Raw genomic sequence first — 19,391 nt, 5'->3', positions numbered from 1 at the left:
AATTGGAAGAAAGGTTAAGAATAAAAACCCCCATATATTCTGAACAAAATCTTCCTGCTAAGATGTAATCAGAGACAATGAGGACCTTCAGAGGTCCTGCACTTAGTACAGTCTTTTTAGGACATATGAACTAGCAAGAGATAATTTTTTCCCCTCCTTGTAAAGTTCCATTACAGTCATCCAGGGTTGGTACTGAAATCTTACATTTTTCTATCCCACTTTGATAAAGACCAGTATTTACTTGTTCTGTTAATGGAGACACTGAAATCCAAAATAACTACACAATCAAAATAGAAATAAGCAGAAGATTAGACTTTCGTTGACTCAACAAATCCTCCCACAAACTCCAAAGAGGAAGTTGTCTTTTTTTCCCACCCCCTGCTGGGAACCTACAAGAGTTTTCTAGCATAAATTCGAAGGCATTTTTAAGTAATTGAAATGGGAAGGCAAAGTAAAATACAAGATTATCTTGGCAGGGAGGTTCTTGACAAGGTTCTTGACAAGGTTCTCACACTGTATGGATGTAGATGATCTGGATGTAGATCATCTGACTTCCTCAGGGAATGAAAAGACATTCTCTTAAGTAAAATACTTAACTAAAGATTGTTTTTAAAGATCTATATTTCAGATGTCTTGCTTGTTTGCCAAATTTGTGCAAAAAAAAAATCCACTACCTGGAATATTCGTTTGAATTATAATGATAATGTATACAGAGCCACCCTTTCTCATCTTAGACCTTCAAGCACCACTAAAGGAAATGGAATAAGTTGTTACAGAAATTCTGTACTGGATCTTTAATTCTTACTATCTGCTACAAAGTACATGGAATTTGGGTTGGGAGACCTATTACACTGTCAAAATTAAAAAAAAAAAAAAAAACAAACCCAGCAAAAACATCAGCTTCTGATACTTGGTGTACAATGAAACTCATGCACATGATGAAAATGTCTGTCTTCCCTAGTATTTCATTTGTAGCATGAAGTAAAACAGGTTAAGTGTATTCTTTCATGCACATAAACTTTGCTAGAAAGTAAACTGTATTACAAATCTGAAGAGTTTTCGGTTCATGCTTGAGCCTGTGAAAAGAGAACATCAGGAAAAAATATTCATATACAAAATTAAAAGGTTTTAAGGCATTTTTTTCTTTTTTCTATTTTTTTTTTCTTTTCAATCCTTTTATACTTTCTTGTATAAGCAGCGGATGATTTTTGAAATATAAATCAAAAACTGGTCAACTTAGTCTTAAACCGAAGATATGTCCTCAGAAAGAGACTGTTCTGTTTCTGAATTTCTTCGATAGCATAGCTCATAGGCCCTGTATCTTTACAGGGATATAAATTCAGAACTAATTTCTCTGACCTGCTCGATATGAGACACCTCATTACCAAAGGATAACTGCTGAACACAGACTGAAACTAGATGCCAGTACAGTTGAGATTAAGTGTGTTTCATCTACCTACCTTAATTGTATTACACCCTTACAATTACACCCTCAGATGTGATTAAAGAACACTGGATCTCTCTAATATGCCAACCCCAGTATAAGCTTTGACTATGCTGAAGGATGACATTTTTTCACATCAGTATTGTACTCTATATTGTGAGACTATTCATTTCCTGACTTTTTACAGCTGCTATCTACATTGGTGGTCTACAAGAGTACTCAGGATCTCAGCACTCAGGATAAGGTGAGAAACAGAGGTTGCATAAATGATATGGCTTGCGTCATGATAAAGATCATGGGATTGAGCTCCAGCAGCTTTCCTCAGTCCCTCTGTAATTGTGAAGATCTCATGACCAACATCAGGCAAATGTGGCAGGCTGCAGTCCATGCAGAAAAGCTCTGGCATCATCTGCTACTAAGGCAAATGATATCACTAACCTGAATTCCAACATACAGGGATAGGTCTAGGCAGTCCTCCCCAACAGGCAATCAAAGAACTGGTATTTCTGAAGCATAAATCTCTTGACCGACTTCATTTGCCCCACTCAACAGAAGGTATCAGTTTTCAAACTCACTGTGGGCTTCAGGTAACACCTGGGACAGGTAACAGTTCTGTTATATCCCACTCCTTTGATGTCACAGACAGCTTACATTTGTAATGGGACTGGATAAAACCAAATAGAAAGAGTAGAGGAGTGGAAGGAATAATCATAGAATCAGTTAGGTTGGAGAAGAGCTTTAAGATCAAGTCTGACCGTTAACCTAACACTGCCATCCCACCACTAAACCTTGTCCCTAAGCACCACATCCACCTGTCTTTTAAATACCTCGAGGAATGGGGACTCAACCACTTTCCTGTGAAGCCCATTCCAGTGCTTGACAACCCTTTCTGTGAAGAAATTTTTCCTAATGTCCAATCTAAACCTCCCCTGGCACAACTTGAAGCCGTTTCCTCTTGTCCTATCACTTGCTACTTGGGAGAAGAGACCAACACCAACCTTGATAATATGTCCTTTCAGGTAGTTGTAGAGAGTGATAAGGTCTCCCCTCAGCCTCCTTTTCTCCAGACTAAACAACCTCAGTTCCCTCAGCCGCTCCTTATAGGACTTGTTCTCTAGACCCTTCACCAGCTTCCTTGCTCTTCTTTGGACACACTCCAGCACCTCAATATCTTTCTTATAATTAGGGGCCCCAAACTGAACACAGTATGCAAGGTGAATCTTGGGAAATTGCTCCAGATCTTCACTGTTCCGATGGTTAAAAGCCTTCTTGTATTGTCCAGTTTAAGTGTACCGATAGCAGTTTATATCAATGTGTTCTCATGGCAACACTGCTCATTTGCTTGTGTATATTACCCTGTCCTTCTGGTTTGTTCTCTTGATGTATTTATGGAGATCAATCCTACTATCCAAGTCTTTGTTACACCTAATTAAAAAGCCCATCTGACTTCCAGTGCTCCATGACACAGAAGCAACATAAAACCCAAAACCTCATGGAAAATAAATAAAGCATTCTCTTTCTCTTACCTCCTCTCAGATTACAAATTGTATTTATTTAGTCTCTATAGTACCTTAGTTGCACAGGCTCTCCTCTCCAGCAAACGTAAATAGAGGGTTACCCTGCCTCTTACTGAGCATTGTTGCGGCCATTACAATGGATGCAGTATCCAGACAGATGGTTGCTTCTGAAGTGAAGAGGAATGAACAACTTAAAATCAACACTAAGTCATGCAACTTTTAAAAGGGATAGCTCCTCATTAGTCAGAGCAGTTTCTCCCATTGATAAATAGCCGACACAAGAGGTATTTCCCATTTACGCACACAAAAGATGGCTTCTCTGGATATATTCCAGACAGTAGCACCTGCACCAATTTAAAAAGGCTTGGAACAGGAAATCTCAATGCACCAGAACTGAGAGGTTTTCACTTAGATCCCCCAAAACCTCAGCTGATAACTTTTCTAATTACCACGTAACATGCATTTTTCTCCTGTAAAATGTTGCTGAGGAAAGTGATTTTGTATTTCAAAAAGATTAAAAAAAATCCCAACCAACCAGATATTTAGCCAAGCCTGTGGTCGAAAGTTTCCATACCAACTACAACATTGATTAAAGAAGGTCATTCTGCTTTTTCAGCTGCTTTACATCTTGGATCTTTTGGGAAACACTTAAGGGATATTTTAGGTTTCCTTCCATCATCAGTAGTGACACCAAAAATTTTGAACATATGTAATAAAAGCTGTTATTCTTTCAGAATTCAAAAGGTACTTTTATAAGTACTATTCTAAACCTACATAGTTACCTTGGAGCATGTAACAGGGATGAAAAGTATTCTTCATACACTGCTCTACCGTAGGATGAAAGAGTGCCATTACACAACTCGGCTGCAGAAAGGGGGCCAGGCCATGGTCTTCCATAGTGAAGCTTGAGTTTCTGCTCCTTCTCACTATTTTTCATTTCATCAAGAAATTTACTACATTGGACATCATGTCTATCAATAATGTGCCTGTACACCATCCATGATTGAGAAACGTGGCTTTACAGATTCAATGCATCTTGTGGGCAAAATCCTGTGCTAAGTCAACAGAAGACCTAGTATGTGCCAAAAGTGAATATTCAGAGGAAGATTTAACATAACATTGTCTAGTTTGTTAGAAACAGTTTGAGTTTTAAAACAAATACATAACCCTTTCCACACCATGTTTTGTTTCCAACAAAACATGTGTTGTTAGGCAATGAAGCTCCAGAAACAGACACTGCAGACATTTTAACAATAATACATTGTTAACGTTTAAAAAACTGCAGGAGGTTTCTGGAAGAGAATTTTTCAGGGGAAAAGATTAAAAGCACCAACAGGCAAGCCATTTAAAAGCCAGCATACTAAAAAATAACAACAAAAAAGTGAAAAACAAAACCTGCATCTCCTGGCTTTGGTGCTAAATTTTCATCTTCCTTTATCAGGAGATGCAAGAAAACCCCTGATGACTTCGAGCATGTTTAACTTGTTTGTCACAATAAAAGCCTATTGTTCTGTGTCCATTTATATGGCGTTTCTTGACACAGTAGTTAGTTAACCAGAAGTTCTGTCATGATATTGCCCTGGGAAATACGTAAATTTAAGCCTTACCATTCAAAAACTTGGAGCATATGACTGTGACTGCACATTTGTCAATACTCAAATGAAGTTTCAATGAGCCCCTCAGAAGCAACATTGCTAGGTTTATGTTCTTCCTAGACCTATTTAAAACCGGTCACTTTCAAGATTTCAGTAGGCCTTGATTTTGTACTTCTTCTTACCACTGTACCTGACAAGCTGAGCTGCACGTATTAGTAGAGCACCAAGAAATGTTTGTGAGAATCATGCAAATTTAGCTCAGCTGTTTCCAAAAAACACAGAGTAAAACAAAACAAGACTTAAATCATTTGCTTAATGGAAAAAATCCCCCAACTTTATCCAGATCCTGATTTGGGTTCCTGATTGGGAACTCAATTTTATCATATTTATTTATGAAAGATACCCAGTAAATAATTTTATTTACAAAAAATGCTCTAAGCTCTTAGACAGAATTTTGTTTCCTACGTAATTTGAATCAGATGCTTTATTATACATACTCAAAACCCAAGTGAACAATTTAGCTTTAAGGTAGTGATAGGTGAAAGAATAACACAATCCTACATTTACACTGTTATTATAGTATAAGTACATTAAAAACAAATCTATATTCTTTTATGAAAAGAATATTTATCCGAAGTGATAGACTGATGGGTGAGATTAATCTCAAATACCTTGAAGTTGCAGCTTGTGGGACTGCAGACAAACCAGGTAACTGACACATCAAATTAGAAACTAATCTTCAAAACATTTAAGTATGCTTGCAAGACAACATAAGCAGGCAATAAGCCATTTACCTCAACAAGCTAGAATTACAAATACATTATGCCTTGTCTTAAAGCAATTACATTGGTATATTAGTAAGAACAGATCAACTATTTTTTTGAGTTTTCTATCTAAGTTGAAAACATTTCCATATGTCAAAAATACCTAAGTGATTATTCTTCCAACTGCACATCTTTTTACCACAGAAAATGAACATCAATTCATTTTTCACAATTTACTAAAATGCATCGTGCCATTGTCGATTTTAAAAGTCTTTCTGGAATGATTTTCATGAGATGTATGCATTCTATTTTTTTTTTTTTAAAGCAAATTGCCAGAATGGCCATTTTAGGAATTTGAAGCAATATATAAGGTTGTTCCAGGACAATGTAAATTGAAGATGGCAAAAAATGGGATGGCTTGGGAATGACCAAAATGCTTCCTATAACGTAAAAAGCCAGTGACTGCATTACTGCATCGGAAACTAAAGTACATTTTGAATTCCTATGCACCCCTAAAAGGGAGGACACACTTTTAAGTGCCTTTCCCTGCTGATACCAAAGTACTGGGCAGGAGTATCTTTCAGGGATGGCCCACAGAAACTCCACTGTCTTTCAATGGCTAGAGCTATGCAACATGTCAGCATCGCCTAAAATTATGAGTTCTAGCCATTCATACTCACGTGCTAAAAGCAAGATCTTTCGGTATAAATGTCTCAGCTGTCATTACTTTCACATGTAATTGGAGTTCAGCTACAATATATTTCAAAGGGTTTTCCTTTTCTCAAAACTAAAGGCTGAGTTGTTACAGATGGTAATTTTGGCAGATGGTTGTATACAAAACTGAGTTTATAATTAGGCCGAATCTGACTTGTGCAATTAAGGCAATGAAGATTTGGAAAATAAGAAGTGTCAGATTGGTACACGATCAGCCTGGTAGCCACAGAAAACTGAAGAAACCTGATCATTCACACTTACAGAATATATTGCCTATTTGAAAATTTCTTCTTAATTGCATGAATTAGAAGACAAGCAACCTTCTCTGAGTGTAAGCTAAAGTAACCATGGCTATTTACCTACTTAAGTGTATAATCCTTTTTTTCTTCAGTTGAGGTTAATGAGATGGTGTGAAGCAATCTAACAGCTTCCTGCTGCTGAGAGAGGGCTCTCAGCATCTCCTCCTCTGCAGCTTCCTGCCCTCTGACATTCATCCGACCCCTCCACAAGTCAGTAAATTCACAGACAGTGACTAGCCAATTCAGCTCAGAGACAGAAAACTAATCCCTGAGGAATGAGTGGAGGAGGAGAAGAGATGTGCAAGGATGAGAAGACTAGGAATTACCGCTTTTGGTGGAAGTGACCTCTTGGGCTCACTCGGACATTTATCAAGCTGCATTTCAAACCATATTATACCTAGTGTCAAAAAGCTTTCCAGACTGGTAATTGTGTGTGAGGGTAGCATTGCCTGTTTTATAGCATCTCCTGACTTTCAATTGTGTTAAGCATTTCTTTGCTCTTGTACCAAGAAAAGATCAGTAATGTCAAGCAATCATTCTCTTTACTACTACTTGCATAACTCAGTAGTTTCTTGCCCTCAGCTTTCAGTCCCCCTTCATTTGCACACTGTTTCCATATAATGCTTTTGCCTATTTTAGGACCACTATTTCTGTTATATTCTTTTTTCCTGATGGGGCAACCAGGACTTTTTTCAAGGTGTCTGACTATCACCATCATAAAAGCATTACGGTTTTTACATTTCTCTTTCTGCTCCTACTGCATCCCAGTATGTTGGTTGATTTGTTCTACTACAGGTTTTCATCCCTTTTTCCTGACAAACTATTGCTACAAGGACATTAAAAAAGCTTGTAAGTAGTTTTTATAACTAATGAAAACTGCTGTTATTAACGTAGTTACAATTAGTTCAAAACATTCTTTCCAAAATGCATCCCCCTTGCTCTTGAACACCACAAACTCCACTTGCCATCATGCCATCTGTTCTCCTATCTTCTCTAAACCGTTATAAAGTTCCTCAGAATCTCTTTTAATTTCAATTAACCTGAGTAATTTACGTAGCTTGCAAATGTTGTCATCAATCTGGGAACCTTCTTACCAGACTGAACTATATGAGGTTGTTGACAATTAGAGAACATTACCTCTTAGGTTTTTGCCATGTTACAAATTAATGACTTATTCCTACACTTTACTTTCTGTCCCTAAATAATTTTTTTCTCAACCTGGGGCTACTTAGTTTTCTTCTGAGATTTTTTTTTTTTTTTTAATCTAAATAAGTCATTTCAATGCTTTCTGTTTATTCACTCATTTTGAAACACAAGGGATTTTAGTACATTGAAAGCATTTCTTTCACAGTAGCTGGGGTTTTCTATTCCTTTCATTAAACTCTATTAATATAGAGTTCCCGCCTTCCTTCTACTGACTGACTTAAATACAGCAAGTTCTGCTGACAACACAATAGAGGCAAGCTGTTAGGAAAACTCTGGACATATTCATTAACTCCAAAGACAAGAATTAAGAGTTAATGTGTTAAGAGTTCCTATATATTTAAGAAAATGAAGGCAACACCATGATCACCTATTTTTACCAAGTTATGAACATCTTGACTTTACTGTAAAATTAACCTGAGTTATAATTTATATCCTGCCCTGAACTTTAGACCTGCCAACAAAAACTGTAATTCTAACACCCTGGTGGTTTGTGGGTGGGTTTAGGTTTTATGTTTTGATTTTTTTGTTTGGTTTTGGTTCTGATTGGGACTTGTAAAGGCTAACGACTACAAACTCCATCAAAGTGTTTCTAGTACTTCAGTGTTTCCCCACAATTCCCCTACATTTCCAGGAAGAAGAGGCACATTTCCCTGATACATATTAATGTGCAAGTGCTCTCAGCTCAGAGGAAAGGGTCACAGGATGTATCCCAGCTAACTTCATTGTCACACAAGAGTGACCACAGAATTAATATGAAAGTCATTCACATACTGCCTCAATGTTTTTGCTTGAGTTATGCTAACTAGAGAGAACTGTAAATGTCTAAACTTAAACCTGAAGCTCGACTTGCAGCTTTCCTTAAAAATTGCAGAAATTGTGAGGTAAACAGACTGAAAGAAGTAGTTGACTCAGTCAGTTTGTGGCTGGGTAGGACTCTGGAGATGCAGATACAACTGGAAGAAAAATAAGCTGAGAAAAAAGCTTCCTATTCTGTACAATTTTGGAGAAATACAAATGCCTATTAAATGCAGATGCTTACAAAATACGATTCTAAAGACACCAGTGATACAATACCTTGAATTCAGTAAATAAATGATAAGAAATATTAGGTATCCTCACAACATTTGCAACAATGCAACAGAATGCAACCCTTTGGAAAAACAGCTATTTAACCTTAATTTTTACTGATGATTTTCACAGGTTTTACTTACAAAAAATGCAGTTGTAAATTCTGTGTGGTGTGTTTACTTCCTATAAAGCTTTATGTTTGGTCACATGAAGTAGAAAGAACCATAGTTGTCAGTAGTGAGGCTATTCTTCTGATACATGTTCAACAGCATCTTTTTTACAGATGTGCTGATAGAGAAACTAATGCAAATATTGACAGAATAGAATATGATTTCTTAGATGATTTATACACCTAGTTCTCACAAGTTTCCTAGGATTACTATTCTTAAAGAGGACACATTAAGTTGCCTGGCCTATCATGAAATTTCTTTGGCTTCCACAATTAATCTCACAGAAAATACATCCAATCATTGAGAAGATTAGTGCAAATCTCCTCAGGGTATATACTTTTCAATGTCTACACTCTAAAATTCCAGTACGATGTCAGGCATTTTCATAAGCAATGCAGTTTCTTAGCAAGTTACTTAAGAGATACTTATCAACTTGTAAAGGAAAAAAAAATTCTTCCCAGTTTTGTGGGAAGTGAGCCACTTGCTCTGAAATAAGTAATGGAGTGTGTATGTTAAGAAGAATCTCTCATAGTGAATAAAGCCAAAAAGCACATCATAGTTTGACAATTAGCACTTTAAACAGGTACAAATTCAACAGTAACTGAAATAATGTTCTTGGATGCAAAACAAGAGGGACTTGTTTCAATAGAAATAAACCAGTAGGCTAAAATCAGATTAACTTCACATATGTCTCAGACCATTTGTAAATGTAAACAACATTCTGTTACAATGTGGAATGACCAAAACTACTATAGACAATCTGATTATTACTGGCAAATGTCTAGTTGATCCTTAAAACCTGTGTGCGAGAAGAGACTTTTTTAAAATGTGCTGAGGAGAAAGGGAAGAAAGATAGGAAATTCACTCCAGTGGATTTAGGCCAGAATTTTTTAAAGGCCAAATGAAAACACCGAGTTAGATATGATTAGGTAACAAAGCTGAGAGATACAGGAGAAAGCAATAACAATTACCTCTAAAAGGATTTTCTTTGGTCTCAATAAGTATCTGACTCTTCAAAACAAGAAAACCCCCCAAAAACTCAAGGATTTTCTTAATATATTAAGAAAATTACTGAAGGTAATTTTGAAGGAAAAGGTATTCATTTCCAGATTCATTCACTTCTAGAAAGGCAGACCAATATTTCAGAGGGCTCTTCATAACTGTATTAATAGCTTACAAGCGTCATCATATAAATAAACGACATATTCCATGGAACAGTGGATTCATTCTAATCCTGAGATGCTTACCTTTTACAGACAAGACAAAATACAGTAAAACCAGATTATTCACAGGGTTAATGTTTGAAGTGGGCCTCAAAAAGACTGTGGGAAATAAAAGTGGCCACTGGACAGAATACTACAAAAAATGTAGAAAACATTCAACAGAGATGAAGCTGAGATTGCATGGAAGGAAATAGGATGGTGAGAGAGACACCTTCAGTATTCTGGATGCCAGAAATGCTAAGTTTTGTTGTCAGAGCTGAGGATGCCAACTTAAATACAGCAAAGGCCAGGAAAGGTGCACAAAAAAAATGAGAGTAGCATTGTTAGTTTTCTGTCTGAATAGGGAGAGGAGAGGGAAACCTGAAGGATGAACAGTAATTTTTAGATATGGGCTTGAGATGTGATGATATAAAAAAAAAAACAAAAAAATCCAGAAATTTTGGTCACAGTCACGGGAGGGAACAAAATCTTCCTGCATCCATGGCAGAAGAAAATTGATGGAGGATTATGACCACCACCCTGCTTGGGAATGGAGTCTAATTTTTAAAAATAGCAAGATTTTCACTGGATTTTGTAGCTGAAAAGGGGGTTTTCACTGCCCAGCTTTACACTATTAAAGGAACAAATACTGAAGAAATTTATCAAAACAATTTGGAACAGACTATGACTATGGCCAGAATTTTTAAAGGATGTGGATTTAGAGAATGCATGGCAAATCTAGGGCACATTTTTGCCAGGGATTATAATACAGAAGATCAAAGCGGCTTCAGTGACAGTATTTAAACTTACAGTTTATAAATACGGTTCATATTTCCTTGAAAATAAAGAATGCAACACCTATCAGAACCATTTAAACTGGTGTCAAATGCAGCATTGATAGTTGTTGCTGTTTGAATAGAAATGCAATCGACACATTGCAGAACCACAGTAATTTGAAAAAGACAGCAATTCCGAATATTGGAGATATATTTTTCCCCTCCTTTTTAAAATAACCACCAAAAAGCTCTGTTTATTCAGGAACATATTTTTTAATCCAAACGAAAGAGGGTGCCAAGCAGTGTTATACAAGCTTCCTTAATTCATTTGGCTGACTAATGTTCCTATTCCTGCATGCTTCAAAGTAGTAAAAGAAAAACAAATCTCAAGAAGAACTGACATTCAGATCTATATCAGTTTAAAGACATAATGTGTAATATTGTCTGCTTGCCATTTAATGCAAAAGACAACTTTTGCTTAGTTCACTTAAATAACTAGCAAATGGAGGCTGAAAATTAGAGAGTACTTAGGATTTCTTTACAATAAACCATTAGCATGTTTAAATTTCAACCTCCCTGAATTTCTAAGCACTTATTTTCATTTAGTGAATTATTTTGCATATATGCAGCTTATTATTAATTTAAATGTATCATGTCTGACTCCTTACTGCCTTACTTCAGTTCATTACTTCGATTAGACTACAAAAGTCAGCACCTTGATATCCTACTCCCATTTTTCATAACTCCATTAAAGTTATGAAATTTCCATAAACAGAGAGGAATTTTTTGGATTAACATGAAACCACATTTACAGGCACTGTCCTAAATCACACTTTAAAATAATGAACCTTGTACATCAGTGTATTACTCCAAGCTTTCAGTATGTGCTGTAGATGTCATTAAATTCATCATTAAGTCCAGGAGCAGCTCTTACAAAAAGAGTCGCTGTACGATTTGCAGAGTTCATTTTCTGTTCTAAACAGAAATAGATTGTCAGAACATGCACAACTTAGATTTACGGCCTGACTTATATTGCCAGAATAACTATTTTCCCAAGTAATTAGAGGTCACGTGTTACTAAACAGACTGAAGAATCCATCCAGCAATGATGTGTCATACTGCAAACATAAATAGAAGACATATATTGGTCTGCTGCTACCAAGAAGGCACAAGGTAGCAGGGAAATTTTTTTTCCTTCTACTTTCAAATTAAAATAAAACGTATATACCTGTCACATACCATAATAAAACTGCTTTCAAAAACATAATTGAGCATTATTAAGTCCTTTCTCAAAAAATGAGGAATTAACTTTACCTGTCATTGAACTGAGTTTCACAATAAAAGATAAATACTCACAAAGAAAAAGCTATAGAACCAGTTGACAAGAAGGGTTTAAGATTATCCTGTACAGGACTCAGATAAACCTTTATTCTGAAGAGATTCTATTCTACTTTCATCTGCCTTACGCCATTCATGATAAAGCATGGTGCGAATTGACACACTGTAAAGGAAATACACACTGTAAGCAGGTACTTCTGCACACCAGTTACTCTAGGCTGAAACTGGACATTCCCAGGCTCAGCTGTGCCCACAGATTTTCAAATGTCTCAGGCAGAAGGCTTGCACACCACACTTAGGACCTTCATTGCATGCAAGTTTCTACACAAACAGGTTGGCATCCAAATAAAGAATACTGCATATGCACAGCTGGTTTGGCACACTGTCTGTTCCTCGGTATGTATGTGGACACTGTCTCTGCTGGTTTTGACTGGGATAAAGCAACGTGCCCTTGTTGCCAAGAAGGCCAATGGTATCCTGGGGTGTATTAAGAGGAGTGTGGCCAGCAGGTCGAGGGAGGTTCTCCTCCCCCTCTACTCTGCTCTGGTGAGACCCCACCTGGAGTACTGTGTCCAGTTCTGGGCTCCTCAGTTCAAGAAAGATGAGGAACTCCTAGAAAGAGTCCAGAGGAGGGCAACTAGGATGATAAAGGGTCTGGAGCACCTCCCCTACGAGGAAAGGCTGAGAGAGTTGGGCTTGTTCAGCCTGAAGAAGAGAAGACTGAGAGGGGACCTTATCAACACATACAAATATCTTAAGGGCGGAAGTCATGAGGATGGAAGCAGTCTGTTTGCAGTGGTGTCCTGCGACAGGACTAGGGGCAATGGGTGCAAACTGAAACATAAGAGGTTTCAGTTGAATATGAGGAAAAACTTCTTTACTTCGAGGGTGACAGAGCACTGGAACAGGCTGCCCAGGGAGGTTGTGGAGTCTCCGTCCCTGCTGAGCGGTGCTCACACAGAGCCAAGCCCTTCCCTGCCTCTCACCCCACCCCACCAGCGAGCAGGCTGGGGGGGCATGAGAAGCTGGGAGGGGGCACAGCCGGGACAGCTGACCCCAACTGACCAAAGGGGTATACAACACTGTATGATGTCATGCTCAGCATATAGAGCTGGGGGAAGAAGGAGGAAGGGGGGGATGCTGGGAGTGATGGCGTTTGTCTTCCCAAGTCACCATTATGCGTAATGGAGCCCTGCTGTCCTGGGGATGACTGAACACCTGCCTGCCGACTGGAATAAGGGAATGAATTCCTTGCTTTGCTTTGCTTGCGTGCACAGCTTTTGCTTTACCTATTAAATTGCCTTCATCTCAACCTACAAGTTTTCTCACTTTTACCCTTCCAATTCCCTCCCCCATCCCACCAGGGGGTGAGTGAGCGAGTGGCTGTGTGGCGGCGCTTAATTGCCAGCTGGGGTTAATGATCTTGCCAACATCAAGTAGAGAGATTCCAGCCAAAGCAAATGCAGAATGTAGGTGCTATCATACTGCATAGGCTGCCTATACATAACGTATTCCTATAGCTATATTCAGAGTGCTTCTAAAAACTTCTTCAGGTACTTCTAAAGACGAGGTGGTAGAGCGAACTGGACTACACTTCTCCTTGGCCTTAACTGCCAGTGAACTGATGCCCCTGGAGCCAATGGCAGCAGAACAAATGAAAGGCAGAAGACCAGCTGAATAAGACACTGGATGAGGGTTTATTGCCAGTGAGACAGTTAATGTGATTGTGTAGAAGCCAGGTTCAGTCACATGGGATGGCCATGCTTGGCAATACCAAGCTACACAAACAGATAGAACTGGCAGACTGATGTTTTCAGACCCTGATTTGCAGAAGCCTAAGTCTTTCTGAATAGGTTCAGAGGTTGGCATGATTTGCGATCCATGAATCTGGATTTGTGGCCTTAAGTACAGTCCCCACTACATTCCTAGTTCATGTGTCAACCACCCTCAAGATTGAACAAATAAATTTATCAGCTCAGTTAATCTGGCCTTAAAGTATGACTTAACTCAGGGGTGTTCAAATCTTAATCTGCATAGACCCGGTTCAGCTTTGGAGCAACACTGAAGTTACACTTCAGTTTCAGAGTCTGAACATTTTTTTTTATTATTTTTTTTTTCCCCTCTGGCACAATGCATAATTATTTATACAAAGTAGAACAGCTTCAACAAGACAAACTGGATGGTTAGACCCTTCTTGGAGACCTAAGTTCCTATGCAAGAAAAGATGTGAACCTGTGTGTCTCTCTCTCCAGTGAACATGCTCAGGTAAATTCTTTTAGATTAGCCTTTTTCTGTCTGGATTGAATCAAGGTTGTTTGCAGACCCGGAGGTAATCTCTGTAAACAATACACTCATCCTCTTGTGAGAGCCCAGCCTAAACCTGCAGGCTTTGCAGAACATCAGTCTGAGCCAAAGCGTGCAACCCACATCTGTCCCAGCCCCAAGGCTGCCAGCATACGCCCCTCTCTGGCTTCCCATCTCTGCTGCCCAAAATCACTGAGGAGCCAGAGAAGGCGGAGGAGTACCAAGATACCCAGCCTGACTCCTAGAAACTCTTCACTGAAACATTAAGAAATACCATGCAAATGGCTGTTACAAACAGCCACCAAACCACAGATGGGAGAAGAGTTAGCTCTTGAGGCTAAATATGACCTTAAGGGTCATTCCTGAAACTGATCTTCTCCATTCAGCAGGTTTTGCAGCAAAAACGAAGAAAAAGAAAAATAACCAAATGCATGCTTACAAGTACTCTTCAACAGCAGTGAAGGTTTGGGGCTAGCGGGGGTCTGAAAGGTGGGTCTACAGCAGACCTGCTTGAGCGCGCCTTCCAGGAGCCCTGACCACTGCCAACGAGCACTATTGGCCCCGCAGGGGGGAGCGTGCACTCACCCCCCAGCAGCATGCACCACCTGATCTCACTTCTAACATTGGTTCAAGTGGTGACGGAATAGCTGGAGGCTCGGGACTTACCCAGTTTGCAAAGCAGTGTGCTCCAAAGCAGTGAGTACCACAAGGGTCTTCTTCAGCAGTCACCTACAGTGACATCTTTGACCTGATGCTATTTTCACCTTGCACCTAAACTTACATCTGCTCTGCGCAGCAACAAGATGTATAATTGCTGATCAGATTTTAAATGCTTATCGCATCCATCCACCTTGTATAATTCAAACATTGTTTAAACAGAAACAACAACCAGTCATTCACCCAGTGGTTATTAGATAACAAGAGGAAATTAGAGGCAAATTTATTTCCTGTGTTATCATGATGCAGCGTGTTCATTAATCTGAACTCCTAAACCACCTTTTATTTAGTCCTACAGTAGAAATAATATCTTTATTAGTGTATTTACTTTTATTGACCTCAGATGTTTAAAGCTGGTAGCATGCATAATAAATAAAATACTTAACACTTGTTTTATTTTCTCTGTGGGTAACTGTAACGTATTTCCAAGTTTCATTCTCATACTAATAAATGTCTGATACTATTTACTTTTGTCAATAACTAAAACTACCCAGCAAAGAATTCTGTATTTTACGTGCTCCCCACAGTCAGTTATTTCAGCATGGCTAATATTGGCAAATGTCGGTTTTGCACGTTTACATATGACTCAGTATTCAAAGTAAACATGGGCCAATCAACAAAAATAAAGAGGAGTGCTACCCCTCTCCACTCACCTTACATCCGTCCATCTCCTTTTTCCACACCACACCAAGGGAGAAAAAACAAAAACCAAGTGGATTTGCAGCGTGTTTAAAAGGTTGACTACCCTCAGGTTTGGCATTCCAAAGACCAGGGTGAGAACAAACACTTTCATTTTCATCTGTCAGCTCCCACACCACTCAAATGGAAATGCATAGGGAGATTTTTCCTGCCTTACTTCAAATAAATGGGTGTTGTGTTTACATACTGCATACTGAGCATTGCCCACCCGAAGCCAAGGGCTGCATCTTGCCAACTCTTAACTTTCGTACAATATGGCGATTACATGAGCCAGCATACCATTAAGTCACATAACAAAACATGGAGAATGGCGCTGTCAGCTTGCAGAACCGTACCTGAACGACTGACATGCAGTGCACAAAAGGAGAAACTAGATTTCAGTGGGACTGCAGAACTGGGTCAGAAGCAGACTGGGTTAGCAGCCTCAGTTTAAACTACAAAGCCAAGTGCTGCATATTTCATGGAGATAAAAACTTACAGGCGCACGATACAAGCAGGCGAAGGGGAGGGGGAAGAAAAAAAAAAAAGATCACTAAACACGCCTAACAAAATGCTTCCCCACCCTAGAGCCTTCCAGGTCATCTGCTGGTTATTCTCCATACGACACTTTATTCCAGGACGTTCTTTCCAGCTGCAGTACTTGCAAACCAGCCTCGCCTAAGCTGAGCTTTCTGGCTCCAGCAAGTTCTTTTTTTTTTTTCTATCTGATGAGCAGCAGATCTATACCTATCATGAGCTCCAAATGTCTTCCAGTGCCTAGTGTCCATTTTTTTGCAGAATGAGCAGGAAAGATTGCAGATTAGAGCTCACCGCTTCCCCTAAAATCATGACTCTGCAAGCTCGCACCAAGGTATCAGATATCTGCTCTGCGTTTCTGATTTAGCCTGCTGATACGAGACCGGAGCAGGCAATTCCTGTACTAATTCTTTTTCCAGGTACCATTCCATAATAATTTCTACAGAGGCTTCCACTTCAGTGACACAAACATGCTACAGATAGGACAACCTAAGAAGGTGGCAACGGCCAGCAATAATGCACACATTCAGAGGTACAAAGCCGAGCTCCAATCTAAGACCCTTCTAATACTGAGGTTTCTAAGAGGTTGTGCATGTAACCCACTGCTGAAAATCAAGTGCCTGAACCAAGTATCTGCGATGCCTGAACATCAGCAGCCTCCTGAGCTAGCCCCATGGGTGACCCCGCCTTGCAGCGTGTTTCTTAGTAACTTAATCTTTTTTAGTTTGTCGTCAAATCAAGCAAAGAGCAAGCAAATCAGAAGTCTGCTACGTGTTTTTGCAGGATTGTATCACACCAGCACCACACATCCTGCTTTATTCAAAATGTAAACGGCTGTCCAGACATCAGTGGCATTTTATTTGTTGTAATAGTAGCATGCAACATGACATAAACTCACTTCTGATAATAGTTTTACTTACTAAGTGTATAAAGCCTCTCATACAAGAAATCCTTCAATAAGCTTAATTCACGGAAAGAGTCCCACTGAACAATGATTTGTATGACTGGACCCTAAAACATTTAATCACATTTTCAAAGGCATTATTACTTTAAAAAAAAAATATCCAGGAGGTGTTGGTACATTATATATTTATCAAACAGTATAGTTCCAGAAACAATGCTTCTAGGACTGACGCTGCTGGGGAACATGCTTCTGCAGTTCCTGTGGTTTCTTGGACTAAGACAGACTTAAATAAACTGACCAACCTGCTCACTTCTAGTCTAGCATTTGGCACGACTCTTCCAGCACTTTTGTTGCACGGACGTATGACTCAGCTACTCCTTCAGCTGCACTAGTTATATATTATCCCTGTGTAACATTACTTCAAGCATCAAAATCCCTGATTTATTTTAAGCGCTATCCAGGTATTACTAAGTGCTTTCAAGGCTCGGCGACGTAGTGGTTCTCACTTTCTGTGCTATGTCTATTGCAGGATATGTTATTATAAGAAATGATAACTTCTTTCCCGGCTCCCCAATCCCAACTCTTTTCTCTACACCAGTTACCACGCTAGACAGTGGCAAAAGTAGCCACCGGAGAGCGTAAAGATTAAAGTTTACTTTCATGTGCCAAAGGCCCCAGTGTGCTTAAGTCCTCCTTCTTGTATCCACTTCACTTGCTCTCTCTTTGCACAGGGGTCCACATGGTTTTAGCGGAAAGTCTTTCTCAAAGTATCTCCTGCGCCGATCCCCTCGGAATGATTAATGGTTTGGTATCACGTTTGTTTGCTAATCCTTAAAATGAAGGAAAAAAATCCTTTGGAGAGCTAGGAGTCTGTCACTGTCTCCAAAAAGCAGGAAGCATAACTGCTTGAAGGCTGACAGATGCTTCGCCACCACGACAAGAAGCTGTTCCCCAGGCTACAGCTCGTGAGCCCCTGAGTCAAGCCATATGGTCCTGAATGCCAAGACTGCCTGTCTTTCCCAGTTCATTGGGACAGAAGGATTATTCCTGCTTTGCTCTGAATTTGCAAAAGTACTCTGTGGCTTTAGAAGTTTACAGTTTGTATGAAATAAAATGCTTGACCGCTTGCACTCATAAATCCTCTTTTGTTTGCCGAACAGTTTTTTTCCTTCTCTGAAGAAACAGCCCTACATGCACGCTTCCGTGGGCTAGGGTAACGTCTTGTGACTTTATTGCTATCCTCTCCGATATTAAATGAATGCATATCTCGAAGCACACGTAAATACGGCTTCTTACTCTTTAAGAGACCCTTCCCAACTACTAATCTGTTCTGCATATTTGACCAAGTTTGTAAATAAGGTCTGAACCAACAGCTTTGAGGGGCAAGGCACCTTCAGTCATTTGAAGGGAGTAACGGCAATGGATACAGGCTGTTACAATTCAGAACTGATCCTTTACAACAATACCTCACTGTTCTTCGGCATCCCACAAATTAAGGCTCCAAGGTATAACTCTTTAAACACGGGTACATTCTCCACTGCTTTGGCCAGCTGTGATTTAAATATTTCAGAAAGTGAGTATTTCTAATTCCTGTCACCTCTTGAAAAACTAGTCAACTGCCCCAAAGCCTCCAGTAAGGTCCTTTCCTCGTTCTTAAAAATATATTTTATGTCTTTTCCAACGACCGTATGCTGAAGTGTCGCCAGGCTACTGGTGCGTGGGCGACCCAGCAGTTGCCAAGAAGTAACGGAAGGGAGAAAGTATCGCGCTTCTACCCAAGAAGCGGAGGGGAAGGCAAAAGCCCCCCGCACAGGACCAGCGGCGTGCGTGTCTGTGCATTGTTCTCCCTCAAGAGCTCCGTCTCGGCACCGAGTAGCCCCGGCTCCCACTGAGGTCAGCCGGGATGGAGGGTACCGGCACCTTGCAAAGTCAAGGTGTAAACTTTTTCTCCTCTGAGTTTCTCTGAGCTGCTGCGTGTTACAAGATGATTTTTCCACTCGTGTCTGTCCCCATCCTTGCCTTTTAAAAACCGCACAGCCCCGCGGCTGCAATCCCTACAGAACTTGGAGGAATGAGGGCAGGGACACCCACAACGGCAGGGAGCGGCTCCTGACGGCGGGGTGAGGGAGGGCGAGGGCCGGCATGCCGGCGGCCATCC

The 19,391-nt window shown here is 39.7% G+C and overlaps 1 protein-coding gene across 1 annotated transcript in view; it reads right to left on the bottom strand.

Annotated features, from left to right (window-relative positions):
• KITLG (KIT ligand) overlaps positions 1 to 19,391 on the bottom strand; it is a 54,852-nt gene that overhangs the window by 32,303 nt on the left and 3,158 nt on the right. The gene's annotated exons all lie outside the window — the stretch shown is intronic.

This window comes from Egretta garzetta, unplaced genomic scaffold (genome assembly GCF_000687185.1).
Source record: "Egretta garzetta isolate BGI_Z169 unplaced genomic scaffold, ASM68718v1 scaffold371, whole genome shotgun sequence".
Classification (NCBI taxonomy): domain Eukaryota; kingdom Metazoa; phylum Chordata; class Aves; order Pelecaniformes; family Ardeidae; genus Egretta; species Egretta garzetta.
This window is presented reverse-complemented; position numbering and strand designations above follow the sequence as displayed.